Raw genomic sequence first — 19652 nt, 5'->3', positions numbered from 1 at the left:
TCTAAACAAGATGATGTCAGCATCAGACTGCTGAAGTTGACTAATTTTGGGGGTTGGGGGTTAGGTAGAGATTTGATGATGGAATATTCTCTGTTCTTAAGTTCTCTTGTCTTAGACTCTTTACCTGCTTAAACTTTTGAAGCTTTAAAATAAAATATTACTGTTTTTGTTATTGTTTTGTTGTTGTTTTTGGTGCTTGGTAGGAGGACCATTCAGTCTCTCTCTCCAGTGATCCTATGCCTGCCCTTCGTATTCCTGGCTGGGCATTATGGCTATGGGAGAGATGGGGAATGAGATGAATCCCAAAAAGCCTTTTTGAACTCCAGACCATCTAGGGCTCATTTCATAACAATGAGAAGAAACCTCTTCCATTCATACTCATATTTTCCTCATTTGTGATAATTTACACAGGAGCTGGAGAACCTTTGAATTGGGAGGAAATGTTAGAGTTCATTTAATACAAAAATTTTTAGCCTGAGACCTATAAAGTGTAGTAGGAAAAAAAATTCTTAATTTCACCAGCGTTTAACTGATACTTAGCATTTCTTCCAGTTATTTATAAAAAAAACCAAACAAACAACAAACTTATGTTCAGGGGATCTGGATATGCTAAAGTGAACTAGGACACTAAAAATGTTAATCTAACCTTAAGGTCACAGAGCTAATTAGTGGTAGATCTGCTACCAAAATGTAAATTTATGGACTTTGGGGCTCAGTATACCTTGTTTGAGAAAAGGGTCTGAATAAATAACTTAAGTAAGATTAAAGGTAGAGCTGGTTAAACTAAGAGAACAAGCTGTTGTTCTGCCCTTAAGGAAGTGTTCATTTACTTCCATGCAATTGATGCCCTAATTAAAAATCATTCTTATCTATTCATTAAACCAGATCCCTTTAGGACCTCTATTAGGCAACTCTTTGCTAGCCTACTTAGAGGTCTTGGATGCAGCAAACTGCTTTTCTTTCTTTAAAAATTTTTTTTTCTATAATTCATAGATGGCTCTAATTCTCTCCTCCCACCACACCCTTCCTCACCTTTGTCACTGGCACAGGACACAGTCTGGGAAGGACTTTTGAGCTTTGGGGGTGCTACGGCCAGAGGTTATCTCTGAAGATGAGAAATGGTAGATCATGGTTTGAGTCTGGGTCAGTGTCATTTGAAAGGCAGAGTTTCTTCTGTTCCAGGTAATCTAGCAAAGCCATTGCAGCCATTTATATTATTGACAAATTTGGATTTCATCCCTGAATCTACAGTAACATTGTTTGTGTCACCCCCAGCTGTCTTGATCAATACAGGTAGTATCTACCAATACTCTTCCACAGGCTGTAATAGGCCTTAACTAATGACTTCCATGGGGATGTTGGAGCTAGGAATGCCCTGAAACTCAAGAGTATTGGAAGGGAGGCAGGAATTCCTCAAAAGAGTAGGGTAAACTGCCTTGCATAATAGGATCCCTTAGAAATTCATTACAGTGCAATAAAGGTGTAACCTAGTCTGGGAGCAGCTTCTTTGACACAGACAGAAGATGCACAGAGATATTTTTCCCCCTGGGTCTTTGATTCTTAAATTCCAAAGGTTGGGTAAATTTGTGGGAAGAGTGAGTGTGTGAGTGTGTGAATATGTGTGTGTGTTTAAGCTGCTTCAATTCAGGGTAGGTCCACATCAGACCAATAATTTGCTTTTAGGTATGAGTTTTTTCTTGTTTTTTAGTTTGTTTAGCCAATAAAGATACCGCAAGCAAGCTCCTTGGAGAAAGCAGGTATTTTTGGTTTTGTCTTTATTCCTCTGTGCCTACATGGATGTCTTGTTCATGGTAGGTTCTTGATAAATCTTTGTTGAATTGAATTGAGGACTCATTAACAGCTGACCAATATCCCCCTTCTTTTAGTGGGGCTGTGAGATAGATAGATTTAAAGAATAATGTACTGACCCTGAAATCCGGAAGTCCTGGGTTCACCTCCTACCAATGATTCTTATTAGCTATATATGATTATAAACAATTCCCTTAATCTCCCTGAGCCTCAGTTTCCTCCCCTTTAAAATGAGCTGACTGAGCTAGATAAACTTGAAACACTCTTTGAACTCTTAAATTTATAATCATTTGAGCTATTACCAGGGTTTGGCAAAGGGCTAGGAAGGTATTTAGACATTCAATAAAAATTCATGGAATGATTCTTATTTTAGGAGGTGTCTTTACTTCAAATGAGGTAATGTTGGTAAAAACCCTTTTACACTTTTAAATTTCTTATAAATAAATGCTAACTATTTACACCCATTGTCTCTTAGATTAGTGGTCTAGATCTGCTTCTCCAGGCTGGCTCTTTCCCCTTAAACCATGGGTGTGGATAAGGAATTGTCCAGCAAAAGGTTGTCTGGGTTGGAATGTGCTTGGCAATTGACCCAGAACTAGCAGGTGTCTCCTGGTTAAAAGGGCTGTTATTGTAGGCGAACCTACTGCCCCAGGAGCCCCTGCATTATATTTGTGGCAACTCAGTATAATTAAAATCCAGAAAGTGAATTGAGTTAACTCAGTTTTGCAACATGCTCCTCTTCCAAAGTACCCTATAAATAAAATATTCTTTGAACGCTGGTGATTGAAGGAAGTATCTCCCATTTTCCATCAGCTTAGGTCAGGTCCTCAGTTGGGACGCAACAGTACATTTTTAGAAGAGGGAAAGCATGGCGCCTGGTCCAGGTCAACTGGATGGACGTTATGGAAACATATAATGGACATGGGGTCAGAAGACCAATGCTAGGAATGTCAGCCTGGATAAGTCACTTCATGTTTGTTGAATTGTTAAATTTCAGAATTCTGAGTCAGCTTTCTCACCTTGCAAAATGAGGGTAACGATCCTTGTCCACCTGATAACTAGTGAAATAATGGACATGAAAGCATTTGAGCAAGTCTAAAGTCCTAATGACATAGAAGCAATCGGTTCAGATACCGACAACCTCCTTTTTGTTGTCCAGAAATACAAAGCAGATCTTGGCAATCTGTGGTCTCCTTGTCCTTGCAGTTTGTTATTTCACATCTTTTACAACCTCCTACCCAAAGGATGTTTCTCTTAAACCATTGCTTAAGCCCATGACTTTGCTATCTGCAGGGGGAAATAAGCTTCTATCATTGACATGAATGTGGGTGAAGGATACTTGGAAACTCTCAAGAGTCTTGGAGAAGAAAATGGGGATTGCTATAAAGACATCTTCCCTTTTCCTATTACATGGTGTGGAGGAGGTTATGCATGATTTTCTGATGTGAATATGTGGACTCACAAATTGGATGAAGCTCTCTATTCCTGAGAAATCATTTAGCTTGCCTTGAAAGAGCACGCTAACAATAATGGTGGCTTTGTAGGCTTTGAGGTATGGCATGGTAAGTATTAGTCTTGCAGTGAGAGGAAGCCTGAGCTTGAATCTTGACCCTGTCCTTTGATAGTTGGGTGGCTCTGAGAAGGTCACTTCATCTGCTGGGGCCCCAGATTTCTTATCTTGAAAATGATTCTAAAATCATTTGGAAATATCTATTTTTATTTTTAGGAAAGTGATTCGTAGATCTTAAAGCACTCTAGAAATATGAACGATTGTAATGTCTTTTAACTCCAGATTGCCATTATTAATGATATAAGATGGAGATAGGGCCTGGACTTTTTTATTTCTTTGGTATTATAAGTTTGCCAGTGAGGTTCTATATTGGGGTTTTCTTGGAAAATATACTGGAGTGGTTTACCATTTCCTTCTCCAGCTTATTTTACAGATGAGGAAACTGAGGCAAATGATGACTAACCTGGGTCACACAGCTTATAAAAGTCTGAGACTGATTGCACTCAGGTCTTCCTGACTCCAGGCCCAACATTCTGTTCCTTGTGCCACTTAGCTGCCCATTAAATCTGGACTAATTCTTGTCATGATAAGTAGCACAGTGTAGTTGATAGGAAGCTCCTTTGCTGTAAGGAAGCCTATATTCAAATCTTGCCTCTGATACATATGGTCTGTGTGACCTTGGATAAATCACTTAACTTTTAGGGCTTCAGGCAACCTTTTCAGAGTATAAATTAGAACAGCTGACCATCTTATCTGCATTGACACCATCATTGCCTACATCAATGAAATCATAGGTTTGGTAGGTCTTACTTGCCATACTAATTTAGGATTGGGTAAAAGAGGAACTGAGCTGAAATTTACTCATTCAGGGAGCAGGAGTTCAGTAATTTTTTTTAAGTGAAAAAGGTTGCAGAGGGAATGTTTCAGCTACCTCAGAGGACAACCTGTTTTCCAATACTTTAGAAAAATCCTTAAGTAGGAAGCCTTAGGCACTTTTTATGTAGGTATTATGATTTTCCTAAATGATCTCAGATGTTTACATGCATTTACTAGACTAATTACCAATAATTTGTAACCTATTCATTTAAGTAGGTCCCCTAAGGACCTGTTTGACAATAGATCGTTAGCTTAGTTTAAGTTAGAAAGTTTAAAAGCCCTTTAAATCAATTTTTTGGGGTTTTGTTCTGGTCCAGACTTGTTATGCACATTTGGTTCTTTTAATAGTTTATGGTCTCAGAGTATTGGCTGGGACACTGAGTGATTAAGGGAATTACCCCATGGCCAGCTGGGCCAACATGCAACAGAGCAAGACCTGAACCCAGATCTTCCTAACTTCAAGGCTAGCTCTACTAATTTCTCTCATCAGAGCCAATTCCCCAATAACTGTACCTACCTTGAAAGTGTCCCAGATTTTCTACATGGACATTTTCTGAAGTACTTGAAAATTGTTTGGATATTCTCTGAGGTGGCTAAACATTTCTATTGCATTGGCATCTGATTTAATGAAAGGTTGGGCAACCCTCTTGGATTCCAAGGCCACTCCCAGAGTGATGCAGAATAGAGAGACAGCCTTGGCATGTAGAAGATTTGGGGTCTAGTCTTTTAATGTCTTGAGTAATTCAGAAGTACCTGTCCCTTTTTTCAGCCTTCCTCCTCTTCCTCCAACCTATGATTGTGGTAATGTTGCATTTGGCTACCAACAATAATAATGCCTATATTATTTTGATATCATAGTTTCTTACAAAAGGATAGTTTCTGAATCAATCTCTGTAGATTTTAAATATTTCTAGCCCTAACACTAGAATTTCTTATTCTTTTTTCCCCTTCATATCTCTGGTACCTTAAAGTCACAAAAGTTACCTTTTGAATTGGGGGGCTTGAAATGTTGGGGGTGGTGTAAAAACCCTTTCTTCTTGTAGTGTTCCCTAGTTCAGGGCCCCATTTGGAAGTGAATGGAATGGAAATTGATGTAACTCATATATATGGTGAATTTGGCACAGAGATATAGCCAGAAAGCCTGCTTTCCTTTGTGCTCCTCAAGAGCCTCTTGCTCAGAGAAACACTTATTTCTTGAATGCTGGACTTAGAAATAACAACACATATACAAAGGTTAGAAGAATTAATTTTTAAAAGTGTCTTTTCTCTCTGATTAGAACTTGGGAGTATTTTCCCGAAAAACACTTCTAAACAGCACTCCTCCTTTTGCTGGAGAAAGTGAAATTATGTTGAGTCAAGAGCAGAGGAGAAAGTTAATTACACACCTAGTTTATACAGCTGTGGCCAAAATGACCTGTGGGCTCTAATTACTAGGTTTGGTGCTTTTGGAATATTTTCTTCTTGGCCAGAACCTGACTTTTTCCCACCAACCTGGCCATCTCTGCAGTTCTAGAGTAACAAATTTCCCCTTTCCCTTTGTATGACTCTCACATGCTTTTGCCTTTTTCAGAAGGCTGAGGGGCAGCTTTTTCAGCTTGGCACTAGGGGACCCCTGACTCATATGTGTAGGGCTTCTCCACACTAGCCAACCAATCGGTCAAAAACCAACCATTTATTAAGTCCCTACTATGTGCCAGGCACTGAACTGATCACTGGGGACAGAAATGCAAAGGTCATAATAGTTCTGCAAGTGTATTAGTTTTAGATCCAGTGGACCAGGTTCAAATTCTTCTTAGTCTTTGACTTGCTATCTTTGGGAACTTAGGTAAGTTATTTAATTTGGGTTGGGGGAGTGGGGCTCAATTTCTTTATCCATAAAATGAGGGAGTGTGGACTAGATAACTACCCTGTAGACCGTACCTCCCTCCTCCAATACATCTCTCTCTCTCTCTCTCTGTCTCCCTCCCTCTCTCTCTCTCTCTGTCTCTCTCTCTGTCTCTGTCTGTCTGTCTGTCTGTCTGTCTGTCTGTCTCTGTCTGTCTGTCTGTCTGTCTCTCTCCCCCCTCCCCCCTTTGCCTTTCTAGCTCTGTATTAATGCTGCTAAATTGACCTAACTCCAGGCTTGTCTTCTCAGATATAGAGACTTGATTTCACTCTACTTATGTAAAAATATTATTAAAGGGGTCATTCTTATAAGGTGTAAATCGTTATAATTCACCTTTAAATAGATGTTTAGTGTTTACAGTGTTTTCCTCATAATTAGCTTATGAAACTGATCATAAAAGTCTTTTTATTTCCATTTTTAAGGTAAAGAAATTGAGTTTGACATGATTTAATTTGTTCTTGCTTTCACAGCTAATAAGTGTTTGAACCTAGGCTCCTGGATGTCATGCTTTTTCCATTACACCATGCAGGTTCAAATCAAGGAAGGGCAGAGCAAGTACTTGCCTTCCTCCTGATTCATTGGGGTTTTTTCTCCTTTCTTTGAGTTCTTAGGTGTAAGTGCAGAGCTTGTATGTATTATGGACACTGTATATATGCTGATGGCTCTGAGGATATAAAGACATTATATGATGGCTGTCTTCATGTCCTATATTTAGGTCCTATCATATGAAAGAAGGATTAGACCTGTTCTACTTGACCCCAGGGAGCCATGGATGGACATTACAAAGAGGCAGATTTCTGTTTAAAATTGCATTTAGGCAAATGGAAGGAAAAACTTCTTAAGAATGAGAGCTGTCCCACAGTGGAATGGGCTTCCTTCTAAGGTGGTGAGGAAGTCTTCAAGAAGTGTCTGGATGAGCCCTTGTGGAGGAGGTGGTACATAGTCTAGCTTGGACTAGCTGGTTCCTGAGGCTTGGGCTGGCTCTGAGATTCTGTGATTCTGTCATCGCATAAAGCGAGGCACTACTGGATGTGAGTGTGTGTTAGCGTGTGGCCATTTGGAAGAAGAGCAGAGCATTGGGGTAGGTGGTCAGTGTCTTTCTTGAGTCCTGCAGGGTGAGTGTTGACACTTCCCCTAAATTGCCTGCGTGTGAGAGTAATCGTTTTCTATTACAAAGCCTTCTGGAAAGTCGTACAATTGTGGTGTGTATGTGGCTCAGAATTCAGTCTTTGGGTAACAGCACTCCAGGTCTCCGGTGGTAAATCTGTTGGGGAGTTAGTTTTCTGAGGCTAGTTTCATTAACCTCCTTTGAAGACTCCAGATTTATGAAATGTCACCACCTTGGCTCAATTACACAAAGCAAATCCTGGTATCACATTTTTGGAGTTATACGTCTCTCAGAAATTGGATAACAAATCTAACAATATAGAAAGCACGAGCTAACTTGCGAAGAACCAACAGCTCAGACTTGATTTCCATGGAAAAAAAATAACACACACATACAACCAACATTTCTTGAAGAGTCAGTATGAGGTAGCAGAAGAAAAAGCATTGGCCTTAGGAGGCTTGAGCTGAAGTCTTGGCTTTGCTATTTCTTGGATTGTGCCACTTCAGGCAAGGAATGCCTCTTTTTTTGGCCTCAGTTTCCCCATCTTTCAAATGAGAGCAGTTTAAACTATGGGACTCCTTTTCCTTTTCCCTTTCCTTTCCTTTCCTTTCCTTTCCTTTCCTTTCCTTTCCTTTCCTTTCCTTTCCTTTCCTTTCCTTTCCTTTCCTTTCCTTTCCTTTCCTTTCCTTTCCTTTCCTTTCCCTTTCCCTTTCCCTTTCCCTTTCCCTTTCCCTTTCCCTTTCCCTTTCCCTTTCCCTTTCCCTTTTCCTTTTCCTTTTCCTTTTCCTTTTCCTTTCCTTTCCTTTCTCTTTCCTTTCTGTCTTAGAATTGATGCTGAGTATGACTTCCAAGGTGGAAGAACAGTAAGGGTTGGCAATTTGGGTTAAGTGATTTGTCCTAGGAAGTGTGTGAGGTTGGATTTAAACCCAGAACCTCCTATCTTCAAGCCTGGTGCTATGCCCACTGAGACACCTACAGGGCTTCTAACCCCACTCTTCCCTATTTCAGATGCCACAATAGAGTATGTAATGAGTATTGCTTCCAGACTTGTAGATCCTTCCTTCAAATATTGTCCCAGCTACTTACTATCTGGATGATGGTACCAAAGTCATTTTGCTTCCCTGGGACTCAGTTTCTTCATTTGTCAAAACCAAACTGTTGGGTTAATCCAGGTCTTCTTGACCTTTTTATTTGTTTGTTTGTTTCATGTTCCCCTTTGGCCATCTGGTAAAATGTATGAACCCTTTCTCAGAAGAATATTTTTAAATGTATAAAGTAAGACACATAAGGTTATAATGGAAACGAATTATACTGAAATACAATTATCTATAGCTATTCTTAAATATAAAACCAAGTGTATGGTCTCTAGTTAAAGAACCCCATGGTTAGATTAATCAACCAGAGAGCCTTTATCAAATGCCTTCTAGGTACTGAGGCTACAAAAAATAAAAATGAAACAATTTCTGCCTTTGAGGAATTTATATTTTATTGGGGAAGACAACATGAACAGATGATCTCTAAGGTCCTTTCCTAGCTCTAACATTTTATGAGGTCCCTTAAGCACCTTCAAACTAAAGAGTCATCCTCACACAGCTGGGCATCTGCTACTCTGACCATTTTTTAAAGCCATTCAGGGTTTTCCAGGTCCTTCTAGGCTTTTGTGGCGTGGGACAGATTTCAAATGAAATACCTTATAGCATTAATATGCTTTATGCACAAGCTAGGTGCCACTCTGAATAGGATTCTGAGCCTGGAGGCAGGAAGACCCAAGTTCAAATCTGGCCTCAAATACTTAATAGCTGTATGACCCTGATCAAAAGTGCTTTGCTTTTCTCAACTAAAAAACGGGATCACAATAACCCCCAGGGTTGCTGTGAGGATCAAAATGAGTTAATATTTTTAAAGTTCTTCACATGTTATAGTTACTTAATAAATTTTCCTCCTCCCTCCCTCCCTCCCTCCCTCCCTCCCTCCCTCCCTTCCTTCCTTCCTTCCTTCCTTCCTTCCTTCCTTCCTTCCTTCCTTCCTTCCTTCCTTCCTTCCTTCCTTCCTTCCTTCCTTCCTTCCTTCCTTCCTTCCTTCCTTCCTTCCTTCCTTCCTTCCTTCCTTCCTTCCTTCCTTCCTCCCTCCCTCCCTCCCTCCCTCCCTCCCTCCCTCCCTCCCAAAAACCTACCAAGAAACAAATAGTTGAGATGAGTTTTAAGAAGTGTGTGTGTGTGTGTGTGTGTGTGTGTGTGTGTGTGTGGTGAGATCTCCAGATTAGATTCCTGGATTGTTTTGCTAATTAAGAAGCTTTGAGTCAATTGCTATAGTCTTTAGGTCTTAAGGGGAAATCAAAACTAGTTCCTTGCACTTAGGTTCAGCACCCATTCCTCTTGAATACTTATCCAGTGATATCTATGCTCTCTATTTTAGACTGTGTTTCTGAAGCATACCTATCCATTGAATTCAGCTACCTACTATGTGCTGGTCAACCATGTGTTAGACATTGGGAGAGATATATAAGAAACAGACAAACTCTACTTTATAATGAAGTGCCTACAGAGTAGTTGGAGAGATAAGATTCATCATAAGCAAAGTCTTGGAGCCAAACAAAACAAATGTTAAATTGTATGATATAGATTATGAGTGACATAACTGCTTAATTTACTTAAAAAAATAAAACGGTTAACTTTTGTCCTAGTAACAACTCTTAAGACAGAAGAGCAAGGGCTAGGCAAATTTGGTTAAGTGACTTGCCCAGGTCACAGAGCTAGGAAATGTCTAAACTTAAATTTGAACCCAGGTCCTCCCATCTCAAGTCCCCGGGCTCTATCTATCTACTGGTCCACTTACCTGCTTCCTTAATTTCCTTTCTATCATTCCAGTGTCTCATTCTGATTAACTTTTTCCTCATTCCTGTTTGAAGATGTCATTGATGATGTGTATTATAAATCTGCTTTCCCTTGGTCATTTAGAAAACATTTATTAAGCATTAATATACTATGCTCAGTGCTCTACAAAGATGAAAAATGACATAATGTTTTCCCTTAAGCAGCTTCAAGTCTACTTAGGGACATAGGGAAAGCCAGAGAGAGGTGTAATGTTGAGGGATGACTTTTTAAAAATGTTAATTAATTAAAAACAAAAAGTCCTTTCCTTCTGTCTTTGAATCAATACTGTGTATATTGGTTCTAAGGCCAAAGAGCAGTAAGGGCTAGGCAATGTGGTTTAAGTGACTTGCCCAGGGTCACATAGGTAGGAAATATCTGAGACTAGATTTGAACCCAGGACAATCACATCTCTAGGCCTGCCTTGCAATTGACTGAGCCACTTAGCTGCCTCATTGAGCAGTGACTAAGATCACAGAAGGAGGGTTTATTCCTCTAAATGGAGCAAATGAAAGGAAAACTGTGTTCTCTGAAGACTGTTGGGGGGCCCTTAAGGCTGGAATATTTATCAGGCTCTATTTGATAGTCATGAATGGTCCTAGAAACATGTCTATTCTTTTCTTATGAGCAATATATGCACAAGTAATTTGGGAGTTTTTTCTTTCCTTCCTTTCAAGTAGAACTTAACTTTTTTTTTGGTCCTCTCCCAAATTTTTCGTGTGGCCCCCACTAGCTAAAACAGAAATGTTCAGTGGGAATTCACATAGAGGAGGATTTTTTCATGGAAACCAATTTTGGTTTTTAGTCTGTGGGATCATCAGATCATAACTTTATAGCTGAAAGGGAATTTAAAGGCTATCGAGTTGAATCCTGTAATTTTACAGAAGAAACTGAGGCCCAGAGAAAAGGGACTTACCCAGGTCACAGAGATAGAAAATGATGGAGTCAGGATTTGAATCCGTTAATCTTCCTGATTTATCTTGATGCCAGAAAAGATCATAGAATTACAGATTTTGGAGCTGGAGGGAATCTTAGAGGTCAATGAGTCATTGTGTAGAGGAGAAATTGAGATCAGGCTAATTGACTTGTCCACATATAGTAAAATAGAAGACCTATGAACACCAGTGTGGTGCTAATTGGTTTCACCAAACAACACAGGGTTTTTATTATTATTACTATTGCTATCCTCATCAGTGTTAGCCCCTGAGTGTCTAGCTTGCTCTTCTGTAGAGTAGGGCATTCATTGTGCTGCAGAAAATGGAATGTTCTTACTATTTGATATATACAATTCAGTCAACAAAGTGAGTAAGCTGTTGTTTATTATATATATATATATATATATACACACATAAATACACAGACATATTCTTTCTCTTGCTTAAGTTCTCTCTCTTGTCTGTCTGTCTGTCTGTCTGTCTGTCTGAGTAACAATAAGACAGAAGGGCAAGGGTTAGGCAAATGGGATAAAGTGACTTGCCCTGGATCACCCAGGTAGGAAGTGTCTGAGGCCACATTTGAATTCAGGTCCTCTTGACTCCAGGTCTGGCACTCTATCCACTGTGCCAACTGTCTCCTATTCAATATATTTTAATAGAAAAATGGTCCTTCTGTTCTGAAAGGGGACTGGCTCGTCAGATGATTGAATTACCTGTTTACTTTCTTTATTTTGTTTGGAAGAGTATTCTGGGGATTTCCTTCCTTAGCAGACCTCAGCCAGTCACTATGTATACTCCATAGGAAATATCTGGCGTCTTGATATTTTCTGAGGCTACTATAGTGCCCTAAGCCCAGCCATTTATCAGGTGACCTTTTGACTTGCTCAAGCACCTGTATGTTTCAGTATACTAATAGCATTGATGTCAATAGAGAAAAGGCAGCTTACTGAGATGTGGAGTTCCCTTGCTGGATTACTTCATGAGGCACTGTGATGGAGAAAAAGAGACCATAGAAGGATTTATGATGCCAGAAAGAGATGGCCTATGGCTTTGGGGGTCTCCTAATTCAATGGAGAAAGCAGGATTTTTCCCTTTGGGGGAATTCTTAGTCTTCTGAAAATAGGTGTTCTCAGACAAGATGAAGGTTCCTTTCAAATGTGGGTGACAGAACCCAAATACAAACAATAGAGGTCCTTCTATGTTCTGCTTGCCCTTTGCTAGGCCATGTTGCAAAAGTGAAAAGGCGACTCCAGAAACTTGGGTTCTAATCCAATTTTTAAAAAGTGCTTAGTACAATGCTTGGCACATAGTAGGCACTTACATACTCATCCTCTTCCCTGCTAATCTTGTTCCTGCCACTAAAACTAGTTGTATGACATGCCTGATAAATCTTTGCCCATTCCCCGGGTCTTGGTTTTCTCCTCTGTACAATGCACCAGGTGATCTTGAAGGTTTCTTCCAGATTTAAGACTATGGAAAGAACTAAAACAAATGTGCTTTAGCAACATACCACCAGCGACTCAAAATACTGAGGGAACACAGACAGATGCTCCCAAAGGGCAGTGCATTTCTGTTCTTTTTCTCCCAGAGGAGCAACAGAGAGTTACTTGCTAGCCACAGAGCTCCGGACTCTGACCCTATTATATCTTCCTTTATCCTGTTAGTCATTTATAATGAAAGGTCCCTAAAATGCTTGGTGACCATCGACTCTTTTGGCCCCAGCTAGCGGGTGGTAAGTGGTGGCTTCTCTATAGCCAACTTTTTATCAGCCGCCTGATTCCCAGGTGAACACTCTTGGCTTTTCCTTGCATGTGCTTGCTATATGCCTCAGAAGGTTAGAGAATTTCAGTCTTGATAGTTTGCTTTTTGCAGAAGAATTCCTGTTCCTGGAGTGGGAAACAGGAACAGAATGTTGTCTTAATGCATTCAGAGTTCATGCTATTTTAAGAAAACCTGTTATGAATCCTTTGCCAAATGAAGAATACTTTAGTAATCAGTCAGTCAACAAGCATTTATTAATTAAGCCTCTACAATGAGTCAGGTATGACCATGTTCATAATAACAGCCCACCATTTTTCCGTTTCAAAACTATAGCTGGTATTTTATATGAAGAGAGTCATGGTCCCCACATTGTGGTCCCAGTTGGGACACTAGTCATCTCTGGAGCCTGGAAGCTGAAAACACACACACACACACACACACACACACACACACACACACACAATTGTATCATTTGTAGTCTAATAAAATGTGATGAGATTATAAACCAAAAATGACTTTCCTTCCCACTCCACACCTTTAACCTTCCCTCTGGATTGTTCTAGTGTTAAGATTCACAGTGTCCTTCATTTCCTGTGCTGCCATTTAGGCTAAAATTCATGGAATAATAGAATCTCAGGAATGGAAAGGGCCTCAGAGACCCTTCTAACCAAACCCTTTCCTGAAAGAGAATCATCTGTACAATGTATCTAACCAGTGGCCATCCAGGCTTTGTTTGAAAATTTCAAGTGACCCTCATTTCCCCACTCAGTGCTTCAGTTTATTACCTTTTAAAGTAAAGAATTTGGATTTTATAAGTTTTAAAACTCTTATTTTTATACTAAATATTAGTTCCAAGGCAGAAGAGCCATAAAGGCTAGGCAATTGGGCTTAAGTGACTTGACCAGGGTCATACTGTTAGGATGTGTCTGAGGTCAGGTTTGAACCCAGGATCTCTTGTTTTCAGACTTGGCTCTATCCACTGAGCCACCCAGTTACCCTGAATTTCATCATATTTAAAGTCTTTCCCAGCTCTGACATGATATATCCCAACAGACTGTGTTTAAGATTATTTCCAACATTAATATATATGTTCTTTTATGCCATCAGTATCAGTTGATGCATCCTCGGTCACCCTGTGATGTGGTGGTTCAGGTTCGTACTTAATCAAAGTTGAGATGAGCATCTGTTGTAGAGCTGATGGGTTTTCCTGGTTTTGCCTTATTTCCTAAATAAAAAGCCTCCTGGGAATGCAGCTCTGTGTGTGTGTGTGTGTGTGTGTGTGTGTGTGTGTGTGTGTGTGTGTGTGTGTGTGTGTGTGTGCCCGCCTACCCACGTGCAGCTTACTAAACTTCAGAATCCTAACAAAAATGGCCCCACTGTCACTGATTAATGAGGAGGGAGAGAGACAAATACAACTGAGGAACATCCTCTTCCAGGTGGACCCCAGTGAGGATAGGTGGGTCCCAGAGCTTTGGTTGGTGAGTCTCTCCCCCAATAAGAAAATTGCATATTAGTTGTATTCTTTATGGGGAAACAGAGCTTCTGAGAGTAGAAGGGACTTTCCCAAGACCACCTTTAAATTGGGGAGCTGCAGAGATTGATCTAGAGCCGGTGGGTCCCAGCATTCCCATCCAGTGATTTTCTGAGATAGCACAGACCTTAATTTCCTCTGTGGTCTCATTTGTGAGAAGCCACCTAGCCCAGAGTATCAGGGTAACCCCAAAAGGAGACCCCTAGATTCCCCCCTCCCCACATCTCCTTCCATGTGACAGGCGTCTGGACGCCAGGAGCGGGCAGCCAGGGCAGTGGCGTCCAGGAGGCCACTTTTGTTCCGGCTCTCTGGCATCTGGAGCTCCCCACCGCACCGAGCCCTGCACGTGCACACGTAGCCATTCTTGCTGGAGAAGGAAGGCAGAGAAGGGGAAAGGAGAGGGAAAAGCAGAGGAGCAGAGGGAGAGCCAGAGGAGCCAGGGGAAAGTGAGAGGGAGAATTTGAGGGGAGGAAAAGAGCAAATACAACTGATGTTTAACTCATATACAGGCTTAAAATAAAGTATGGGTTGAATTTTTTGGCAGCAGGTTTAAACGCTCTCCGTGTGCCAGCTTCAGGAAAAAAATGTATGGGGAATTATAAAATGCCTCATTTTGTGTTAAACGGTTTTATTTCAGAGTTGACTGGCTAAAAATTGGCTGCCTTTGGAAATGACATCATTGCTGGGGAGGGGAGGGGGTGCATCAGTCTTAATTAAAAGGGAAAAACGTGGCGAGCCTGGCCGCCGGGCCATTTGGGGGACCGCTTGCTTTTGGAGGTTTTGCTGGGCGACCCGAGGGGAGGCTTCTGGGTGTGGAGTCCCGGCCTCGCCATTGCTTTTGACGGTTGCTGCCCTTGGTAATTGGCCGAGCATGTCCGCATCAGGGACTGACAGGCAGTGGCGGGTTCCGCTCTCCAAGAGGAGAGCCTGACCCTTCAGAGAGAGAGAGACGGGGGTCGAGCGGGTGGGGCGGTGAGGGAGGAAGGTTAGGCTGCCTGGAGTAGAGCGGGCTGCCGGGCTAGGGGAGGACTGGAAGTCGCTTGGTGAACTTGCCCCTTCTGGGGGCCGCCGGTGGGCTGGGGGAGGGGCTCGCGCTCCCCTCCCGGTGACCAGGATAGCTGGCAGACAGCCCCGAGCTGCATCCCAGCCCTTCTTGGCTGTCAGCGGATGTCACTGCAGACACCTCTGCTGTCCAGAGGAGCCCGCATACGTAGGGAATAGCCGACACTCATGGATTAAAAAAAAAAAAATCCTACAGTGTTTGGACTTTGAGCGGTTCAATCCCCCAGCCCCCTTTCTCCTCCATCCCACCCCCTCCCTGCCCTTCCTCCTTCCCCTCTTTGAAGGAAACCATCCAAGAATGGTTTGAATTAGCCTGTTGCTCTTGCCTGCTTGGCATTTCTGGGGAAATGGAGCCCAACCAAAATTTTAAGCAAATAGAAGTCACTTTTTTGAGATGCCTGGATTTTTTCCCCCTTAAAAAAAAAGAAAGAAAAAGAGGAAGGGCTTAACTTCTGTCCTGAGGGTGATAAAGCCACAGTGTGCGGCTGGAAAGCATCGTGACCTCCCCTCCCCAGAATGCTGTTGTCTTAGTCTGTCTTTCATTTCCTTTGGTTGAGTGAAGGCCAGGGTATTCAGAGGGGAGAGAAGTCCAGGGGAGGGAGGGGAGCCGAGGGGAGAGGAGGGAGCGGAGCCGAGGGGAGCGCGGGGGAGGGGGTGGGGTGGGGGTGGAGTGCAGTTAGAATCCGGCTGGCCGGCCCGAGGGCTGCTCCACCGTACACTCAGCCTGGCCAAAGCCTTCACCTTGCTTTTCCTGCTCCCTGTTTCCTGCCATTGGGAACTGCTCCCTCCTACCTGCTCCATGGCTGGGAAGCTGGAACTCCAGACAAAGTAATGAGATCACTCAATCAGGTTATTAATATTGTTATTATTTTTTGGATGGGAGTTGGGGCAGATGGAAGGGAGGGTGGTAGGGCTGGACGCGTCAGGAGGTGGGGTGGCTTCCCCAGAGAGCTGTGGGTGGGGTTTGAGGCGCCTGGTGGGAGTAGCCTGGGGATCCACAGATGCGGGGTGGGGGGGGCGGGGGACTGGCTCCAGAGTCCTCCCTTTCTCGCTCCTTCCTTTCCTTGACTTCTTTCTGCAAAGCAGTCACTCCTGACATGTGATGACCCCTATCTGGCACTTTGGGGATGGAGGCGTCCATCCTCCTCCCCTCCACGGCCGGCTCTCAGGCGCAGCTGGAGAATTGGGATACTGAGTTTTGCCTTGCCGGGAGGGACTGCTGAGCTGTAGTGGAAAGGGCACCGAATTTGGGGTTAGGAAATTGGCCGCCTCGTGACTCCGTCACTACCTCCTGCGTGACCCTGTACTTGTCACTTCACACCTCCGCGTGGTAGTTTTTTCTTTTGTACTCTGCGATTGTTTATGCCGGCGTTCCTTGCCTCGGGGTGGTGAGGAAATCGCTAGGTTGGCTTGAAAGTGCTAATAAATGCAATCTCGCTAGCTGTGTGACCTTGGCTTAATGGGTCCGTGTCCTGGCCTCATTCTCCCTCTCTGTAAAATGGGAATAATGAAGCCATTCTCTCTACTTTACCCGACTGGTGTAAGAGTGTAATGGACTGGGGCGTTGTGAAAGGCTTTTGCGACCTTTAAGTGTTATGTAAATACAAGCTGCTTTTCTTATTTAATCAAAGAATTCAAATATAAATAGTATTATTATTCATCACTTGGAGTTGTGCATTGTTTTGCACCCTGTTCCTTGGCCCTCTGGGAGAGTTGAAGTTCTTTTTTCTTTTGGAAAAGTAGGATTTTGTTAGTTTGTTTGCTGTTTGGGTGTTTTTGCCTGTTTCCCTTCTCGGGGATGTGCCAGCAGCCAGCGATTTGGTCCTGTACTGTAATTTCACAGATTATGAAAATAGAGTAGCAAATTTGTCAGACACATGGACTGGCTCCTGGCAGGTGTTGCTGTTCAAATCACCGAGAGCACTGCCAAAACTTTGTTATTTGCATAAATGCAGAATTGAACAGGTTATCATTCCGATTAACGCCATTTACTGCTTAACTACTGGAGAAATTGGCAACCCAAGTTATGGCGGGCCTGCTATCACTCTGACAAGGCCATTCCCTTCCCTGCCTCGCTGGGGAGAATGGCAGCTCTGAAGTCCCGGGAAAGCTGGAAGGTCAAGGGTATTTGGGTTGAGTCTCTTTGTGCATTATGTATCACTGTGGCACGTGGTTTCCCTTCTGTTGATTCCATTGCTTCCAGGGCCCATAGAGAATAGGCCCAGGAAACTCATGCCCTGAGCTCCAAAGCTATTTTTATTTGTGTGCAAGGCAAGGTGAAGAGGTTGTAACCTGAGGTTCATCTCATACAGATTCATAGTCCTAGGAGTGGAATTAGACATTAAAGCAGAATTAGAAGTCAAAAATGAAGACAGTTCCTCATGACAGATGACTTTAGTATTGCAGTTGACTTTTCCAATAGTGTTTGGGGATTAAAAGGGAAGATGGATAACTAGCCCCTTTGGGGGGGAGGGGTAGGAGGAGACCACTCCAACCTTTGACCAGTCCTGGAGTCAGCCAATGAGATAAAAGCTGCCTTTCCCTAAGTCCATTTCTCATTTCCTGGTTCTTTTCCCCATTGATGCTTTTCCCATAGGGTAATTCACAGCATCCTGGAAGAGACCTTAAGCGACCATTTAATTTTTTTCCTCATTTATAGAATAGGGAAATAAGCTTAGAGAAGTTAAGGGGTCTTGTCCAAGATGACACAGCTAGATAGCAGCAGATCTGAGATTAGAACCCACATCTCTTTATTTTCAGTTTTAGGTTTTTCCCCACTCCTCCATGTAGTGTCTTTCTTGGGACAGCTTAGTATCATCCTGTACTTATTCAGAATTTCTGCTCCCACTGGTCAATGAAGTCCCTTTTCTCCACTGACTATGGGTTGGAATCCAATAACATCATCAAAAACCATCTTCAAAAAAGCCTCTTATTAGTTGACTTCTTGTGTGGGACCATGAGCGAGGCTCTGTACAGACACAACGTCTTGGATTTCCTGCTGTGATTATTTGAATTTCAGTGCCCTGTCATTGTTTGATTTGGTGACACATCTCTCTTTTTAAAAGAGCTACATGCCATCGATTCATTTATGAAAATTCAAGAGAATCTAATGGTTATTTCCCTGCTTTAAAGCAGTTTGTTATACTCATCAGGATAATCAGAGACACCCTGGGGCTCACAAACACTGGACCTTAGAGTCCTGGCTTGAGATTCTTATAATCCACCAGGAATCTACCCCATACTGACCTCTGAATTTCTTTCTTAGGGAGTGTTTGCCTCTTGGTTTTTATATCAGCCCTGACTGATTTTCCCAGTCTTTGCTCATGTTCTCCATCACCTGAAATGTACCTTTCTGCTCTTTTTCTATCCAAGTTCTTCCTTGCCCCTCAAACTGCACACTTTCTCTTGGAAGCCTACCCCAGCTATGCTGCCAGCACTGACCTCTTTTTTTTTCCTTCTTCTTCTGACTTTCCATAGCTCTTGAGGTCTGAGCCATACAATTTAGTTTTTGATTTTATACTGCCTTGTCTTATTCTGTTTCATGCATGTCTTTTGTTTTCCCAGCTAGTTTATAAGACTTCAAGATAGGAATCATGTCTTATCTTTGTATTCTCCTAGGAAAGGTTCTTAATAGATACACATTGGTTGATAAAGTCAAGCTGAGAACAGCTGCCAAGTGGTTTTCTCCTATCTTAAGCTTGGGCTTTGTATGAGACTAAAGTCCAAATTAATGGGGAATTTCTTCAGTTCATCAGTCAATCAATCAATGAATGAAATATTTATTAAGTGCCAATTACACACAAGGCACTGTGCTAGAGCCTAGGTTTACAAATAGTAAGAGTGAAATAATCCCTACTCTTTTTTTTAATTTCTTGCATTTTGTTTTAGAATCAATCCTAATTATGGGTGATTCTAAGAAGAGTGGTAAGGGCCAAGCAATTGGGGTTAAGTGATTTGCCTAGGGTCACTCACATAGCTAAGAAGTTTCTGAGGCCAAGATTTGAACCCAGGGTCTGCCTGACTCCAGGCCTGGATCACTACTGTGCTACCTAACTTCCCCAATAATCCCTACTCTTAAGGAATTTACCATTTAAAACTCCACAAGTTCCTATTTGTAGATGATATCATGTTGTATAGTATTGTAACCCCCAAAAACTATAGAGCCTCTTCCAGGAGATCATCATTTACTTCAAAAGGGATTAGTCTAATCATCTACACAGGAAAAAAAAAGTGGATGAAGGATGTATAATATTTTAAGTAGTTAGATTAACAATTATGTTAATCCTCAGATTTTAACTCATGTAT

General features: G+C 42.0%; 1 protein-coding gene across 3 annotated transcripts in view; it reads left to right on the top strand.

Annotated features, from left to right (window-relative positions):
- The window catches only part of ZNF423 (zinc finger protein 423), a 441008-nt gene that overhangs the window by 163343 nt on the left and 258013 nt on the right, over positions 1 to 19652 (top strand). Inside the window, exon 1 of one of the 3 annotated variants that reach the window (XM_016424091.2) lies at positions 16027 to 16175. The exons of 1 other annotated variant lie outside the window; for it this stretch is intronic. The gene's annotated coding sequence lies outside the window, so the exon portion shown is untranslated. Of the gene's footprint in view, positions 1 to 16026; positions 16197 to 19652 lie in introns of those variants that run through there. One more of the 3 variants, XM_016424089.2, reaches the window with a different exon arrangement.

This window comes from Monodelphis domestica, chromosome 1 (genome assembly GCF_027887165.1).
Source record: "Monodelphis domestica isolate mMonDom1 chromosome 1, mMonDom1.pri, whole genome shotgun sequence".
NCBI classification, from domain to species: Eukaryota; Metazoa; Chordata; class Mammalia; order Didelphimorphia; family Didelphidae; genus Monodelphis; species Monodelphis domestica.
The sequence above is the reverse complement of the archived record's forward strand: the minus strand, read 5'-3'. Positions and strand labels throughout refer to the sequence as shown.